This window comes from Vulpes lagopus, chromosome 12 (assembly GCF_018345385.1).
Source record: "Vulpes lagopus strain Blue_001 chromosome 12, ASM1834538v1, whole genome shotgun sequence".
NCBI classification, from domain to species: Eukaryota; Metazoa; Chordata; class Mammalia; order Carnivora; family Canidae; genus Vulpes; species Vulpes lagopus.
The window spans coordinates 41,582,533-41,598,661 of record NC_054835.1 but is presented as its reverse complement, the minus strand read 5'-3'; the positions used below and the strand labels follow the sequence as shown (position 1 = coordinate 41,598,661).

At 46.2% G+C, this 16,129-nt stretch overlaps 1 non-coding gene across 1 annotated transcript; it reads right to left on the bottom strand.

Moving 5' to 3' along the window:
* Window positions 1-138: 138 nt before the first annotated feature.
* On the bottom strand, window positions 139-329 carry LOC121474305. Its single transcript, XR_005983324.1, has one exon. It is a non-coding gene; the product is annotated as a U2 spliceosomal RNA (small nuclear RNA).
* Between the last annotated feature and the right edge of the window lie 15,800 nt (window positions 330-16,129).

The following is a 16,129-nucleotide window of genomic DNA, read 5'->3' as shown; positions in this document are numbered from 1 at the left end:
CAGAAAGGAAAAAAAAAAAAAAAAACACCAGATACCCACCTCCCATAGTCGTTCTATAGGGGCAAACAAGCGGCACGTCACACCACACTCAAGACAAGAGAAACAAAACCTATTTTTTGTTACCGAATATTTCCCCCGAGGGGGTGCACCGTTCCTGGAGGTACTGCAATACCAGGTCGATGCGCGGAGTGGACGGAGCAAGCTCCTATTCCATCTCCCTGCTCCAAAAATCCATTTAATATATTGTCCTCGGATAGAGGACGTATCAGATATTAAACTGATAAGAACAGATACTACACTTGATCTTAGCCAAAAGGCCGAGAAGCGATGCCGCCATGCACGCCCCCGCGCACGCCCTCCCGACCACGTCCACCTTTCACTCACGGTGACTCGGCTCCCGCTCCGGCCACGTCTCGCTCCCCCGCTTCTCCCACCGTGGCGCGGGCGGCACTAGCCGCTAGGCTCTCGTGCGGCTTTGTAAAGTCTCTTCCTTTTAAAAGACAAACGATGCGTCCGTCGTCGCGTCGTCGCCGGCCCCGCAAGGCCCTTCCTAATTTGAATGGCCCGCCCCTCCGCGCGCGGAGCCCTAGAGGCGCGGCGGGCGGCGGAACCTGGCTGCAGGCCAGGCGCCCTCGGCCTCTCGCTTTGGCCCGCCTGGGGGGGCGCCGGGGCACCGGGCGTGGGGCTGGCGCCGGGGGCTGGCGCTGAGTCGTCCCAGGGCCCAGGAGGCTCCTCACGTCGTCACTGCGGGACCCTCCAGGCTGGCTGGGGCCAGGGCGTGGGGAACCACAGCACGGCGTCACTTGACATTTAGCCTTTTAGCCTCATAGCATGTAAGCTCTAGAACGGGGTCCTGTGTTCAAGTCCCACTCGCACGTGGAGCCTACTTAAAAATAAATAAATACAATATTTAAAAAAATGATTTCTCGGGGCACGTGGGTGGCTCAGTCGCTTTCGCGTCTGCCTTTGACTCAGGTCATGATCCTGGAGTCTTGGGACGGAGCCCGGCATTGGTCTCCCTGCCCAGTGGCGAGTTTGCTTCTCTCTCTCTCTCTCTCTCTCTGCTACTCCCCCTGCTTGTGTTCTCTCTTTTTCTGTGTCAAATAAATGAGTGAAATCTTTTAAAAAATGATTTCGGGGCAACCCGGGTGGCTCAGCTGTTTAGCACCGACTTTAGCCCAGGGCGTGATCCTGGACACCCAGGATCGAGTCCCATGTCAGGCTCCCTGCATGGAGCCTGCTTCTCCCTCTGCTTGTCTCTGCCTCTCTCTTTCTCTCTCTCTCATGATTAAATAAATAAAATCTTAAAAAAAATAAAAATAAAAAATGATTTCCCCTTCTAGTTCACACACCAGCTTCTCGTGTGTTTGGTTAATGTGGGTCTCCCTTAGCCGGCTCACATCAATGGGCACAGACCAAAGTGCCTGCAAAGTTAGAGCAACAAGTGTGACGGTCAGGCCCTTTCCAAGTGTCCAACTTGCTATCGCTTCAAGGGAGTCGGGAATGATAAGCCAGGGGCAGAGACTTGAAGAGTACAGCTAGCTTTCTCAGCCAGTGCGTGTTCCCCACCGCCTCGCCCAACCGTCTTGTTATCAAACTCTTGCATCCTATGCAGTGGTGTCTTCATAAGCCAGGTTGTTCATCTTTCCATGTGCTTCACATCCACTATTATTTGCTCTGAACTGAGTGTTCATATTCTTTGCTCACTGTCCTTAGAATTGTTGATTTTTTTGCATTTCTATCTCTGGCGCACTTGGTATTTGTCCTAGTATATAAGTTCCAGTATTAATCTGACTTTATTTTTTCTGGATGGCTACCCAGTGGTTCCTGCATCATATATGGAAGAGCCCATCTAATCATCATCTTCAGATGCCACCTTTATCATACCAAAAAGTCCTCATATATATTTAGATCTATTTCTGGATCTCCCTTTCTTTCCTATTTTTCTTTTGTTTATTTTATATTTAATTTTTATTTACTTATTCATGACATGGGGGGGGGGGGAGAGAGAGAGAGAGAGAGAGAGAGAGAGAGAGAGGCAGGCTCCATGCAGGGAGCCGGTTGTGGGACTCGATCCCGGGACTCCAGGATCAGGCCCTGGGCTGAAGGCGGCGCTAAACCGCTGAGCCACCGGGCTGCCCTGAAAACCTGTTTTTAAATTTGTTGATTCAGAGGCACCTTGGTGGCGCAGTCAGTTAAATATCTAGCTTTTGGTTTCGGCTTAGGTCCTGATCTCAGGGCCCTGGGATCAAGCCCCACATCAGGCTCCGTGCTCAGCTTGGAGTCTGTTTGAGATTCTCTCTCCTCTCTCTGCCCCTCCTGCTCATGCTCTCTGTCCCTCTGTCCCTCTCTTCCTCTCTCCCTTTCTCCCTCTCTCAAATAAATAAATCTTTCAACAAAATAATAACATAAAATGAAATTTTTGATCCACCCAATTCTTCGGTGTAACACCTGCTCTGCACCTGTCACTGTGTGGGCCCGGGATCACAGAGGTGAACGTGACCTTGTCCTTGGTCACAAGGGGCATCTGCCATGCTCATGCTCTTCCATTCCTCTCTGCCGCCATTCAGTCACATCCACTCCTCACACAGCTGTTGGGGAAGCCTATGCACAACCAGAGAACATCTGTTGGTGCCACGGTTGCCGACTCCAGGGGCTCCTGTGCTCAGTCCTCGGGTCTGAGAGGGCATTGGGTCCCCACCAGCCGAGGAGGACAGCACCCTCAAGTCCAGGCCCCATTGCATATGTTTTGCCTGGTCCTGTGGCAGCCCTGCCTTCAAGCCAGTGTCTACACTGTCCCCTTGCACGGCTCCATCAGCTTCTTTCCATCACCCCAGCTTTCATAACTAGTGGAAGAGACCTGGCTGGAGAGACTAGTGAAAGATACCTTGTTTCAAAGGTGGCTAAAAAAAAAAAAAAAAAAAAAAAGATTTTATTTGAGAGAGAAAGAGAGAGAGAGCATGAATGGAGGGGGAGGGGCAGAGGGAGAAGCACTCCCTGCTGAGTGGGAACCTCAAAGTCGGGGCTCCTTCCCAGGATCCTGGGATCAGGACCTGAGCCAAAGGCAGACACCTAACCAAATGGGATCACCTAGGCACCCCTCACCTTGAGCCATTTTTGTTTGTTGTTTAAGATTTTATTGATTTCTTCATGAGAGACCCAGAGAGAGAGGCAGAGACATAGGCAGAGGGAGAAGCAGGCTTCATTAAGGGAGACCGATGCAGGACCTGATCCTGGGACCCCAGGATCCCGTCCTGGGCTGAAGGCAGACACTTAACTGCTGAGCCACCCAAGCGTCCCCCAAATAAAAATCTTAAAAAAAATGGGGCACCTGGTGGCTCAGTGGTTGAAAGTCTGCCCTTGGATGATGTTGTGATTCTGGGGTTCTGAGATCAAGTCCCACATCAGGCTCCCCACAGGGAGTCTGCTCCTCCCTCTGCCAATGTCTCTGTGTCTTGCATGAAGAAATAAATAAAATCTTTAAACATTTTATTTTATTTATTTTATTAAAATTGTATTTATTTATTCATGAGACACACACTCACACAGAGAGGCAGAGACACAGGCAGAGGGAGAAGCAGGCTCCCTGCAAGGAGCCCAACATGAGATTTGCTCCTGGATCCCAGGATCACGCCCTGAGCCGAAAGGAGACACCCGGCCGCTGACGCCAATTATTCAGGCGTCCCACAAATAATTTTGAAAAAATGACTTGAGGTGGGACAGTTTGCCACCTTGCTGCTCAAAGTGTGGTCCCTACCCCAGCAGCACTGGGGTCCCATGAGCATGTTGGAAATGCAGAGCCACAGGCTATTTAACAAGACTCTCCTGGAACGCACGTGTACCTTACGGGTTGACGAGTGTTCTGCTACAGGACTTGATAACTGGGGGAGAAAGACGGGAGAAGCAGCAGTTTTCAGGATCTCAGCTCTCACTACCGATATACGCAACCCAATTCCTCACTATTTTTTTCTCACCCTTACCTTCTAAACCTCTGAGGAGAGTCTGCAAAGCAGTTTCTGGAATCTTCTGGCGGTTAGACAGAGAAAAGGAGGGTGCCCGTAATACATGAGCTAAATTGTTGTATTTATTTCTTTTTCAAAGATTTATTTATTTATTTATTTATTTATTTATTTATTTATGAGAGACACAGAGAGAGGCAGAGACATAGGCAGAGGGAGAAGCAGGTTCCCTGAAGGGACTCTGATGCAGGACTTGATCCCAGGACCCTGGGATCACAACCTGAGCCAAAGGCAGATGCTCAACTGTTGAGCCAACATGTGCCCCCAAATACCACATGTCTATAGCACATACACAGAAGTACATGAAATATGTAAACAGAGACCTTATGACTTGCATTTAAAAATTATTGCCCCCCCAAAAAAAAATTATTGCCATGGGGCGCTGCAGTGGCTCCATCAGTTAAGCATTCAACTCTTGATTTTAGCTCAGGACACGATCTCATGATCTCAGCATCATGGGATCAGCCCTGAGTCCGGCTCTGTGTTTGGCAGGGAGTCTGCTTGTCTCTCTCTGCTCCTCCCTGGTTGTGTTCCTCTCTCTCCCTCTCTCTTAGATAGATAGATAGATAGATAGATAGATAGATAGATAGATAGATAGATTTTCAAAATGATTGCCATGGGGGTGCCTGTCCTGCTCAGTTGGCAGAGCATGAGACTCTTGATCTTAGGGTCATTTTTTCAAGTTCCAGATTGGGGGTAGTGTTTAGTTTAGAAAAAACATATCAAGCTGGGCAGAGTAAAGAAAAAAAGAAAAGAAAAGAAAAACCATTACCATGAATTAGATACAACAGTACAAACTCATAACTTATAAAAGTCAGATAAAAATGGTTTTTCTGGTAAACAGGACTTTTTCTATTAATTTTTGTGGGGAAGACATTGAAGATTTTTATTTGTCCTTGACAAAGTTCCAAATGACCTTTCCTCCTTTTTTTTTTTCTTTTGATAAGAATTACCTCCCTGAAGTTTGCACATCAGGAAGATTGTCTACCCTAGTAGAACATTTACGTCTCAAAGGCACAGGGAGAAGGAAATGCAAGCTCCTACATACTTTTCAAGATAAATAGGGGAGGCAGGGGAATTGATAAAAAGATTAGATGAACTTTTTTTTTTTTTTTAGATGAACTTTGAATAACAATTCTGGAGCCATCCAGCAAGTAGGCTTTGATTTGTAAGATTTGTAAAGCAAGGACAGCTATTTTTTTTTAAGAGTTCATTTATATATTCATGAGATACACACAGAGACACAGGCAAAGAGAGAAGCAGGCTGCATGCAGGGAGCCCGATGTGGGACTGGATCTCAGTACTCCAGGATCACGCCCTGGTCTGAAGGCCGGCGCCCAACCGTTAAGCCGCTCAGGTGTCCCAGGGACAGCTATTTTTAATTCCTTAAAGAATGGGTGGCCACCTAAGTGATATCAACGGTTGCAAGGTTTTTCTTCCCTCTAGATATGTATGTATGTATGTATTTAAAGATTTCATTTATTTATTCATGAGCAACACAGGCAGAGACATAGGTAGAAGGAGAAGCAGGCTCCATGCAGGAAGCCCGATGTGGGACTCGATTCTGGAATTCCTTGATCACACCCTGAGCCAAAGACAGACACTCAACTTCTGAGCCACCCAGATGTCCTCCCCTAGGTACTTAGCTTAGGGGAGAACGTCGTACAAAAATTCCTATCAGGCTTTGAATATTGGCTTCCACTTGGCCAAATTTGTGATCATGGTGTTATTGAATCCTTTCAACTATCTTGTCAGGTTTCAGCCAGGACAAATAGTGACTATTTCTGACCGTACTGCACAAACCCATTAATTTAATTGTAGTTTCCCCTTAGCTATTTAAGGGAGTAACGTTGCAGTTCAGAGAAAATCCCTCAGAATCCCATCAACATGGTGGGAGGGCCTCTTCCGAGGGTAAACGTAGGGGCATTTGAGTTGATATTACAGAATTTGTAAAGGGCGTTTGAGGACAACCTCTTGCAGGGTCCCAGTTGATTACAACTGAGACATCAACCCTTGGGCCTGTGTTTTGATGGTGGAGCCCTAGGAGAAGGGTGCAATGTGGGAGGATAAGGTGTTCTTTTAGATGCCTGGCCTTAGGGACGCCTGGGTGGCTCAGTGGTTGAGCGTCTGCCTTCGCTCGGGGTGTGATCCTGGAATCCTGGGATGGAGTCCCACATCGGACTCTGCATGGAGCCTGCTTCTCCCTCTGCCTGTATCTCTGCCTCTGTGTGTGTGTGTGTGTGTGTGTGTGTGTGTGTGTGTGTGTCTTTCATGAATAAATAAGATCTTTAAAAATAATTAAAAAAAAAATAGATGCCTGTCCTTGGAGCTGCTGTAGCTTTAAAGTGAATAGCGTGGTGGGTCTTGGTTTACAATCCTGTTCCAAAGTTCTTTCAGAGTGTTCAACTATTGTCACGAGTTCAGTCAGACTGGTGCCCTCCCATCTTCTCTTCTGCCTTTCTAGCCTCCACTAATCTGGAGATAATCCACTTACAAACAGGGCAGCTAGAGCAGGTTCAGTGACCTGAGGAAGAGAGCTTCCAAACCAGCTTTAAAGTCCCCCAGCTTTATTTATTTTCAATATTTTTTAAAGGATATGTATTTGGATCCCTGGGTGGCGCAGCGGTTTGGCGCCTGCCTTTGGCCCAGGGCGCGATCCTGGAGACCCAGGATCGAGTCCCACATCGGGCTCCCAGTGCGTGGAGCCTGCTTCTCCCTCTGCCTGTGTCTCTGCCTCTCTCTCTCTCTGTGACTATCATAAATAAATAAAAATTAAAAAAAAATAAAGGATATGTATTTATTTATTCATGAGAGACACAGTAAAAGAGAGAGGCAGAGACACAGGCAGACGGAGAAGCAGGATCCTCGCAGCGGGCCTGACGCGGGACTGGATTCTAGGACCCCGGAATCTCGCCCAGAGCCGGAGGCAGACAGACGCGCAACCACTGAGCCACCCAGGGGTCCCTAGATTGATTTTATTTATTTATTTATTTATTTATTTATTTATTTATTTATTTAAAAGATTTTATTTATTTGTTCATGAAAAACACGGAGAGAGTGAGGCAGAGACACAGGCAGAAGGAGAAGCAGGCTCCATGCAGGGAGTCCAACTTGGGACTCGATCCTGGGTCTCCAGGATCACACCCTGGACTGAAGGTGGCGTCAAACCGCTGAGGCACCCGGGCTGCCCAAGATTTATATTTTTAAGTAATCTCTACACACAGTGTGGAGCTTGGACCTACAACCCCCAAATCAAGAGTTGGATGCTCCACCTATTGAGCCAGCCCGATGCCCCTGTTTGCATATTTGAATAACAGACCAATCAGTACAAACTATGGAAGACTCTCGGAATGGCTTGTCAAAGATCAGTTGCTTTTTTTTTTACAAGTTCTTTTATCTATGAGAACATATCGAAGGTTCTAGACTGAAGATCTTGAATACCAAACTTGGGGTTTTGCCATTTTGCTTTCCTGCGTCTATTTTTGGCCTTTGCTGGGCCCTTCAACAAGTACATAAATGATAAATATCTGGCAGCCCAGGGTCATAGGCCCCCATAATGACAAAATTCTTAAAAAAACTTGTGGGGGTCCTCCCTAGGCTTAGGGAACTATCTGTGACACGAAGTTCAGCCTTTGACTAAGGAGAGAAAGACACTGAGTAGGATCTTCTGAATCTTTGGGTAGTTTCCTATCATCTATCTATCATCTATCTATCTATCTGTCTATCTACCTATCTGTCTATCTATCTATCTATCTATTTATTTATGAGAGAGTATATGCACACAAGTGGATAGGGTGGGGGGCAAAGGCAGAGGATCTGAAGCAGACTCTCCCACTGAGCGGGGAGCCAGCTGTGGGGCTTAATTCTAGGACCCTGAGATCATGACCTGAGATGATCCAACATGAGCCACTCAGGGGCCCCGGGGAGTTTCATCTTAAAAAGTAACTTTAAGGGGCGCCTGGGTGGCTCAGTCGGGTATGCCTCTATCTTGGGCTTGCCTTGTGATCCCAGAGTCCTGGGATAGAGCCCATGGGTTCTGCTCAGCGGGGAGTCTGCTTCTCCCTCTCCCCACCACCGCCCCATACTTGCTCATGCGCTCTGACTCTGAAATAAATAAAATCTCTAAAAAACCAAAAAACAAACAAACACCCCTAAAGAAAAGGTAACTTTAACAGTCTCTTTAGGGTAGAGTAGAAAGGCAGTTAAGTGGCAAGACAAGCAAGATCTCAGATAAAGAAGGTTAGAAGGGAACAGTAGGAGTTATGTTTGTCTTACTGTGTTTTATTTTAGGTATTTCTTGGGTCTTTAACGTTTCATTGGCTCTTTCTTTGGTTATTTTTTCTTTTTTCTTTAAGATTTTATTTTTTTATTTGAGAGACAGGGAGAGAGCACGAGCAAGGGGAGGGGCAGAGGGAGAAGCAGGCTCAACTCCCCGCTTATCGGTGGGGCTAAGTGATGTGGGGCTGGGTCCCAGAACCCTGGGATCACAACCAGAGTGGAAGGCAGGTGTTTCACCTATTCAGCCACCCAGGTGCCCTTCATTGGCTTTTTGTAATGAATCTTTTTTTTTTTTTTTTAAGATTTTATTTATTCATGACACACACACACACACACACACACACACACAGACTGAGAGAGAGGCAGAGACACAGGCAGAGGGAGAAGCAGGCTCCATGCAGGGAGCCCTACGTGGGACTCGACCCTGGGTCTCCAGGATCAGGCCCTGGGCCAAAGGTGGCACTAACCCACTGAGCCACCAGGGCTGCCCTGTAATGAATCTTCTAATAAAGCTATTTTGGAATCTTGAAGCCTTTTAGAAACTTCTGCATACCAAATAAGTATGCTATTCTGTTTAATTCAGGAACCCTTACTTTCAAGTGCACTTCTTAAATAAATGATTTTTGTTTTTGATTGAAACATTCCCTAGAATGGTCACTGTAATTCTAGGTTTTTAGTAAGATTTTGCCGTTTTTGTAGATAGCTACAGCTTCCAGGACTCTGGTTTTTAGACACAAAGTAAGCAGGAAGCTGCTGGAAGATGGCGTGTTTAGCTCTTTATATTTAAAGGGTCCTATTTTGTTAACTACCTGGAACTTAAATAAAAACCTTAAAGTAAGTAAATAAGAGATCTATTTCCTTTAACGAAGTCGTTTTGGGTGTCTTGGAGCCAGATTAATACCTAAGAGTGATGTGCTGCAGGGCTTGGGATTGTGTGATATTTTACACAGAAATCTCCTTGGGGTTGGTGGGTTTGTGGGTGAGTGTCAGTCTAATTTTTCTATGACCAACTTATCTTAACCTGGGGATCTCTGTTTTATTTTGTCTTATTTTGTTTTAAAGATTTTGTTTATTTATTCATGAGGGACACAGAGAGAGGCAGGGACATAGGCAGAGGGAGAAGCAGGCTCCCCGTGGGGAGCCCGATGCTGGACTCAATCCCAGGATCCCTAGATCATGACCTGAGCCAAAGGCAGAAGCTCAACCGCTGAGCCACCCAGGTGCCCCTATTTTATTTTATTTTTTAAAGATTTTAAGTAATCTCCCGGGATCGAATCCCACATCAGGCTCCCGGTGCATGGAGCCTGCTTCTCCCTCCGCCTGTGTCTCTGCCTCTCTCTCTCTCTCTGTGACTATCATAAATAAATAAAAAATTAAAAAAAAAAATAAAGATTTTAAGTAATCTCTACACCCAATGTGGGGCTTGAACTCACAACCCCGAGATCAAGAGATGCATGTCCCACCTACTGACCCAGCCAGGCGTTCCCTAATAGCTGTGAAATTCTCCACCTATGCCCTCTCTCTGTGGCTTCTTTGGCTTCCAAGATTCCCATTACCAATAGCTTTTACTCACTGGATCCACTTCAGCTTAAGGTGGACCCAGTTGGACTCCAATTGGTAACCATCAACAGTTCCCAGTGTGGAATCTGGGACTGGGGAAAGGACTGACCGGCACACCCAAAGAATGGGGACCGCAGACTGATTCTAAAATGGTGGACGGACTGCAGTGGCCACCAGTAGTCCCCAACATGGAATCTGGGACAAAACCAAGGGTTGAGATTTCCAACCAAATAAGGAACTGTGCAAAGTCAATTCGGTTCGAGCTTGATGCAGAGAGAGCAGAGTTCAGACTCAGAACTGACCCACCACCCACAGGACCAGCGAGAAAGAGAAAACAACAGCTTCACGGGTGCCACGCCTGTTTCTCATCCTCAAATGCTGTCAGAAGTTTGCTTGGTCACTGCCAGTAAATGTGTTAAAAAAAAAAAAAATTCAACTGACAAAATTCGAAGACCTAATTGGTCTTATTCACGGATTCACGGGTTAGGTAGCATCCCACCTAGCACGTAGAAAGGGGCTCAGGAGAGCTGTACAAAATGGAAAACTTTTATAGGCAGAAATGGGAACGGGCAGGAAGTCATTACCAAAACACAGGAAAGGAGTGTTTCAGGCAAGGTCGCCTGCCTTTGAGGGGAAAGGCTGGAGGGCCATCCTGCAGGTTACACACTGGTGCTGATCAGAAAATTCCAGACTGACTGGTTAAAAGTCTCATTCCTGCAATTAAGTCTTGATTTGCTGTCTTGGGGCAAGTGACTTCATTTTGGGATCTTTCTTTCCTTCTTCTCTCCCTCCTTCCTTCCTTCTGTCCTTCTGTCCTTCTTTCCTCCCTTCCTTCCTTCCTTCCTTCCTTCCTTTTTCTTTCTCTTTCTTCTTTCACACGTGGCTGCACATCTTTTTCTCTTTCTTCCCTTCATAAGTACATAAAATCTCAATGGATAACATCTTAAATTTATAAAATACTGGGATCCCTGGGTGGCGCAGTGGTTTGGCGTCTGCCTTTGGCCCAGGGTGCGATCCTGGAGACCCGGGATCTCGTCCCACGTCGGCTTCCCGGTGCATGGAGCCTGCTTCTCCCTCTGCCTGTGTCTCTGCCTCTCTCTCTCTCTGACTATCATAAATAAATAAAAATTAAAAAAAAATTTATAAAATACTGTACAGATGGTCCCCAACTTATGATGATACATTTTACACCGTCTTGACTCTGCCATGGTATGAAATGATACACATTCAGTAGGAAGTGTACTTCGAATTTTGAATTTTGATCTGTCCTCGGGCCTGCGATATATGGTACAATTCTCTCTCATGATACTGGGTAGCAGGCAGCCACAGCTCCCGGTTAACCACAGGATCTCGAGGGTAAACAACTGATACCCTGACAACCATTCTGTACCTGTACGGCCATCCTGTTTCTCACTTTCAGTACAGTATTCGATATAAATTACATGAGATATTCGAGATAGTCAACACTTTGTTATCAAGTAGGCTTTCGGTTAGATGACCTTGCCCAACTGTAACTAATACAAGTATTCTTGTAACCAAACTCAAGGAGTTTGCTGCTTGGGATGCATGTAATTGAGCACAGTCCAAGGAACTATTGAAAGCAAAGAACGTTTTATTACTTGTTTCAAGTAAGGAGGCAGGGGGAATAGCCCTCAAAACACTGGGGCGTCTGACTTGCTCGGTGGAGTGTGAGACTCTTGACCTTGGACTTGTGAGTTTGAGCCCCATGTAAGGTATAGAGCTGGCTTACAAAAAAAAAAAAAAAAAAAAAAAAAAAAAAAAAAAAGGCACTGTCTCTCCTGGGGTTAGTACCGGAGCTTTATAAAAAGTAATGAATTAACTAATTTTTAGATTAATTGATTTTAAAATTAACTAATTTTAAAATTTGTAGTATTTGTTTCAAATTTAAACTTTAGGTAGTTGACATACAATGCAATATTAGTTTCTGGAGTGGTATTCAGTGATTCATCACTTGCTTACAACACCCAGTGCTCATCATAAGGAGCGCCTTCCTTTGTACCCATCACCCATCTAGCCCCTCCCCCACAGACATCCTTCCATCAACTCTCAGTTTATTCTCTATCGGTAAGAGTCTCTTATTTTCTTTACCCCCTTCTTATATATTCATCTGTTTTTCTTTTAAAAGATTTTATTTATTTGAGAGAGAGCGAGAGAAAATAGGTGGGCGAAGGGGCAGAGGGAGAAAGAGAAATTGACTCCCCACTGAGCAGTGAGCCTGATGCCAAGCTAGATCCTAGGACCCTGAGATCATGATGTGAGCTGAAGGCAGATGCTTACCTGAGTGAGCCCCATGGGCACTCCTGTCTATTTTCTTTCTTAAATTCCACGTGAGTGAGATCACATGGTATTTGTCTTTCTCTGAGTGACTTATTTCACTTAGCATAATGTGTTCTAGCTCCATCCGTGTCATTGCAAATGGCAAGATTTCATTCTTTTTGATGGCTGAGTAGTATTCCTGTGTGTGTGTGTGTGTGTGTGTGTGTGTAGGCACATCTTCTTTATTCCTCCATCAGGTGTTGGATATGTGGGCTCTCTCCATAGTTTGACTATTGTTGATAATGTTGCTATCAAAAAAAAAAAAAAGGGCAGCCCCGGTGGCTCAGCAGTTTAGGGCCACCTTCAGCCCGGGCGTGATCCTGGAGATCTGGGATCAAGTCCCACATCAGGCTCCCTGCATGGAGCCTGCTTCTCCCTCTGCCTGTGTCTCTGCCTGTGTCTCTCTCTGTGTGTCTCTCATAAATAAATAAATAAAATCTTAAAAACAAAAACAGTGGGATGCACGTATCCCTTCAAATCTGTATTTTTTTTTTTAATTTTTATTTATGATAGTCACAGAGAGAGAGAGAGAGAGGCAGAGACACAGGCAGAGAGGCAGAGAAGCAGGCTCCATGCACTGGGGGCCCGATGTGGGATTCGATCCCGGGTCTCCAGGATCGCGCCCTGGGCCAAAGGCAGGCGCCAAACCGCTGCGCCACCCAGGGATCCCTAAATCTGTATTTTTATATCCTTTGGGTAAATACCTAGTAGTGCAATTGCTGGATCTCAATGTAGTGCTATTTTTTTGTTTGTTTAAGATTTTATTTATATGTTCATGAGAGAGACACACACACACACAGAGGCAGAGACATAGACAGAGGGAGAAGCGGGCTCCTCCCATAGAGCCCGATGTGGGACTCGGGATCACATCTCGAGCCCAAGGCAGACGCTCAACCGCTGAGCCACCCATGCGTCCCTAGGGTAGTCCTATTTCTAACATTGTGAGGAACCTCCGTACTGTTCTCCAGAGTAGCTGCACCATTTTGCATTCCCACCAACAGAGTACCAGGGTTCCCCTTTCTGAACCTCATCCTGACCAACATCTGTTGTTTCTTGTGTTGTTAGTTTTAGCCATCTTTACAGGTGTGAGACAGTATCTCACCGTGTCTTTTTTTTTTTTCATCGTGGTTTTGATTTCTGTCTCCCTAATGATGAGTGATGTTGAGCATCTTTTCATGTGTGTTAGCCAGGTGGAGGTCTTTTTTGGAAAAGTGTCTATTTGGGTCTTCTGCCGACTTCTTAATTGACTTGTTTTTTGGGGTGTCGATTTTGATAAATTCTTTGTAGATTTTGGATGCGAAGCCTTTATCAGATATGGCATTTGTAAATATCTTCTTCCATTGCCTCGGCGCCCTTTGTGTTTTGTTGCTTTGTTAGGAAGCTTTTATTCAGTGTACTGGGGGTAGGGGCAGGGACCTCGCATAAGCACTTTAGTTCCATTGGCCATGCCTAGCATGTCAACACGCTAGTGCTTACACAGCATATTTAAAAAATGGCAGAAAACTCCATCCATAGGAGGAGATCTTGGAGTATTGTAATGAGCTAAAGGGAACTTCAGGACAACTCAGGGAGGGTTTCTTCCCAGCTCTTTGGCTCCAATCCAACTCAAACCGGCTCATGTAAGGGGCTATCAGGTGAAACAGCCCGCTGAGTGTCTCCTAGTTGGGAACTGCTCCTGCAAAACAAAACATATCCTTTCCCTGCTTTTGTGTCTCCCCCTCCTCCTTTTTGCTGATAGCTTTCAGCTTTTTTATTTGAATACGTTCCCTTTGCATCCTAGGTAATATTTTGAGCACACCCAGGTAGACTAGGCTAAGGTAGTCAGCAAACCCTCTTGATCGACCACAGACCTCAATGGCTATTTCTTACTGCATTTTCTTAAGGCATTGACAATGACTGGAGCATTCCCATTGCCAGACCAGAAAAGCCCTGATAGCAGTGGAGTGTCTAGAAGACTGCACCTCACATGTTCCCTTCCATGCCCATAATCATGGGCTGAACACATACCAACCCCCATCCATGATCATATGCTCTCTGCCTTTTCTCTTGCATGTACCCTCCTGAACCTTGATAAAACTCTAGGTGTCCATCTTGCCATTGGAGAGGTTCATTATTCTTTATTTTTGTAAAGATTTTATTTATTTATTGGTAGACACACAGAGAGAGGGGCAGAGACACAGACAGAGGGAGAAGCAGGCTCCACGCAGGGAACCTGATGCTGGACTCGATCCCGGGTCTCCAGGATCACACCCCAGGCTTCAGGCGGTGCCGAACCGCTGCGCCATGGGGGCTGCCCCCAGATAGGTCCATTATTAAGGCCTGATCCTGTTCCCTTCCTTAGCGGCTAGCACCAAAAATAAATCTCTCCCTTTCTCTTTTCCAAACCCTCCTCTCTTGAGTTACTGGCTTCTCCAGGGAAGAATTTAACCGAGTTTGTTTGGTAACTGTATTAGCAAACCCAGCCAGGACCTATGCTTTCGATTTGTCCAGCCAACCTCCAAATTCCCCAGGAGAGAGTGCTAGGGTGGACCTGTTTGTTTCCTGAATTAGGAGCTATGATAGCTTGTTCTGTAACACTATGATGGTTTGTAGGCTAGTGCATTAAATGCACTTTCGACCTAGATTTTTTTTTTTTTCAACTTATGATGGGTTGATTGGGATGTAAAAGCCTCTGTTGATTGAATCCTGTGCCTATGTGGATTATTTCCTTTAATCATCACAACACTTTGTGGATAGAGAGGTATTATCTCTATTTTGCTGGTGAGTCAACTGATCAGAGCAACTAGGCCACATTTGTACACATGATAATATAGCTGGCATCTCACAGGGTTTACCTGTCCCATGCTTCTAAATATACTTTATTCCTTTCACAACAAAGATCCGGGCTTTGGATAATAACAAGCTTTATTTAAAACTTCAAATGTGCAAGTGGCTACAATCAGGTAAGGGGAAGTTCCCTAAGGGCCAAGAGAGTTAAAACCCAGACTAAAAGGAGTGTAGTGGGATGTGGAGGAGAATCCCACAGGTGGAGGGAAGTCTAAGGTCAGAGGTAGGGTTTGGGAGAGGCAGTGTGCACAGGAGAGGGGAAGGGCGCGATCTTGTCGGATTCACCTTGAAAATCTCTCCTCTGGCATAAGCATTGACTTCTGCTCACTGTGAGGGCAGGCCCTTTCTAAGCATTCCATGGGATCTTCCAAAATGTGGTGTCTCTCCCAGATCGGATGGGGGCCCTCAGATGTAGGGGGTCCCCATCCGGTGGGGGCCAGTAGTGGGGGCAGTGAAAGGGTTCACCTGAGGCACAACAAAGGGGATAGAATTTTATTGAATACACTGCAAGGGTGGGGGGCAGGAAAGTAGAGGAGAGAGTGTCTGCAAGGTAGTGAGTGGTGGCTGTATTTAAAGAGGGAAGGTGAGGAGGTGTGGGGACGTATGGAATTTCCCTTTTTTGGTAACTGTGTCTGGTTGGAAGTAGCCCACTGGTTAGTTAGGGCCAATGGATAGTTTGAGGCGGGTCACCCCATGGGCCTGTCTGGATTCAGTTTGGTGGTGGCTCACAGTTGCTCAAGCCTGTTGTCTAAAGGTGGCCTCCACACAAAAAGTCTCACAGGAAAGGCTCAGAGACACTGAGTGACCTACCTAAGTACCACCAGCTAGGAGGTGGCACAAACAGGATTCAGCCTGAGTGTGTTGGACTCCGCAGCCCAGGCGGACTCCACTCAACCAGCTGCCCGAGTTGACAGGTTCTTCGGGAACCTGTTCTCCGGTTCAAGTGCTTTTCTCCCTTGTCACCTTCCCACCTCACCCTGCTTTCCACTAGCATGGTGTTTGAAGCTGTGGCTGGGTTTGCAGCCCTGAAGCTGGACTCAGGCTCTGCAGCTTCTAGAAAGATTGTTATCTGTGGGTAAGGGCATGTGGCTGTAGGAGGTAGCCTCGCA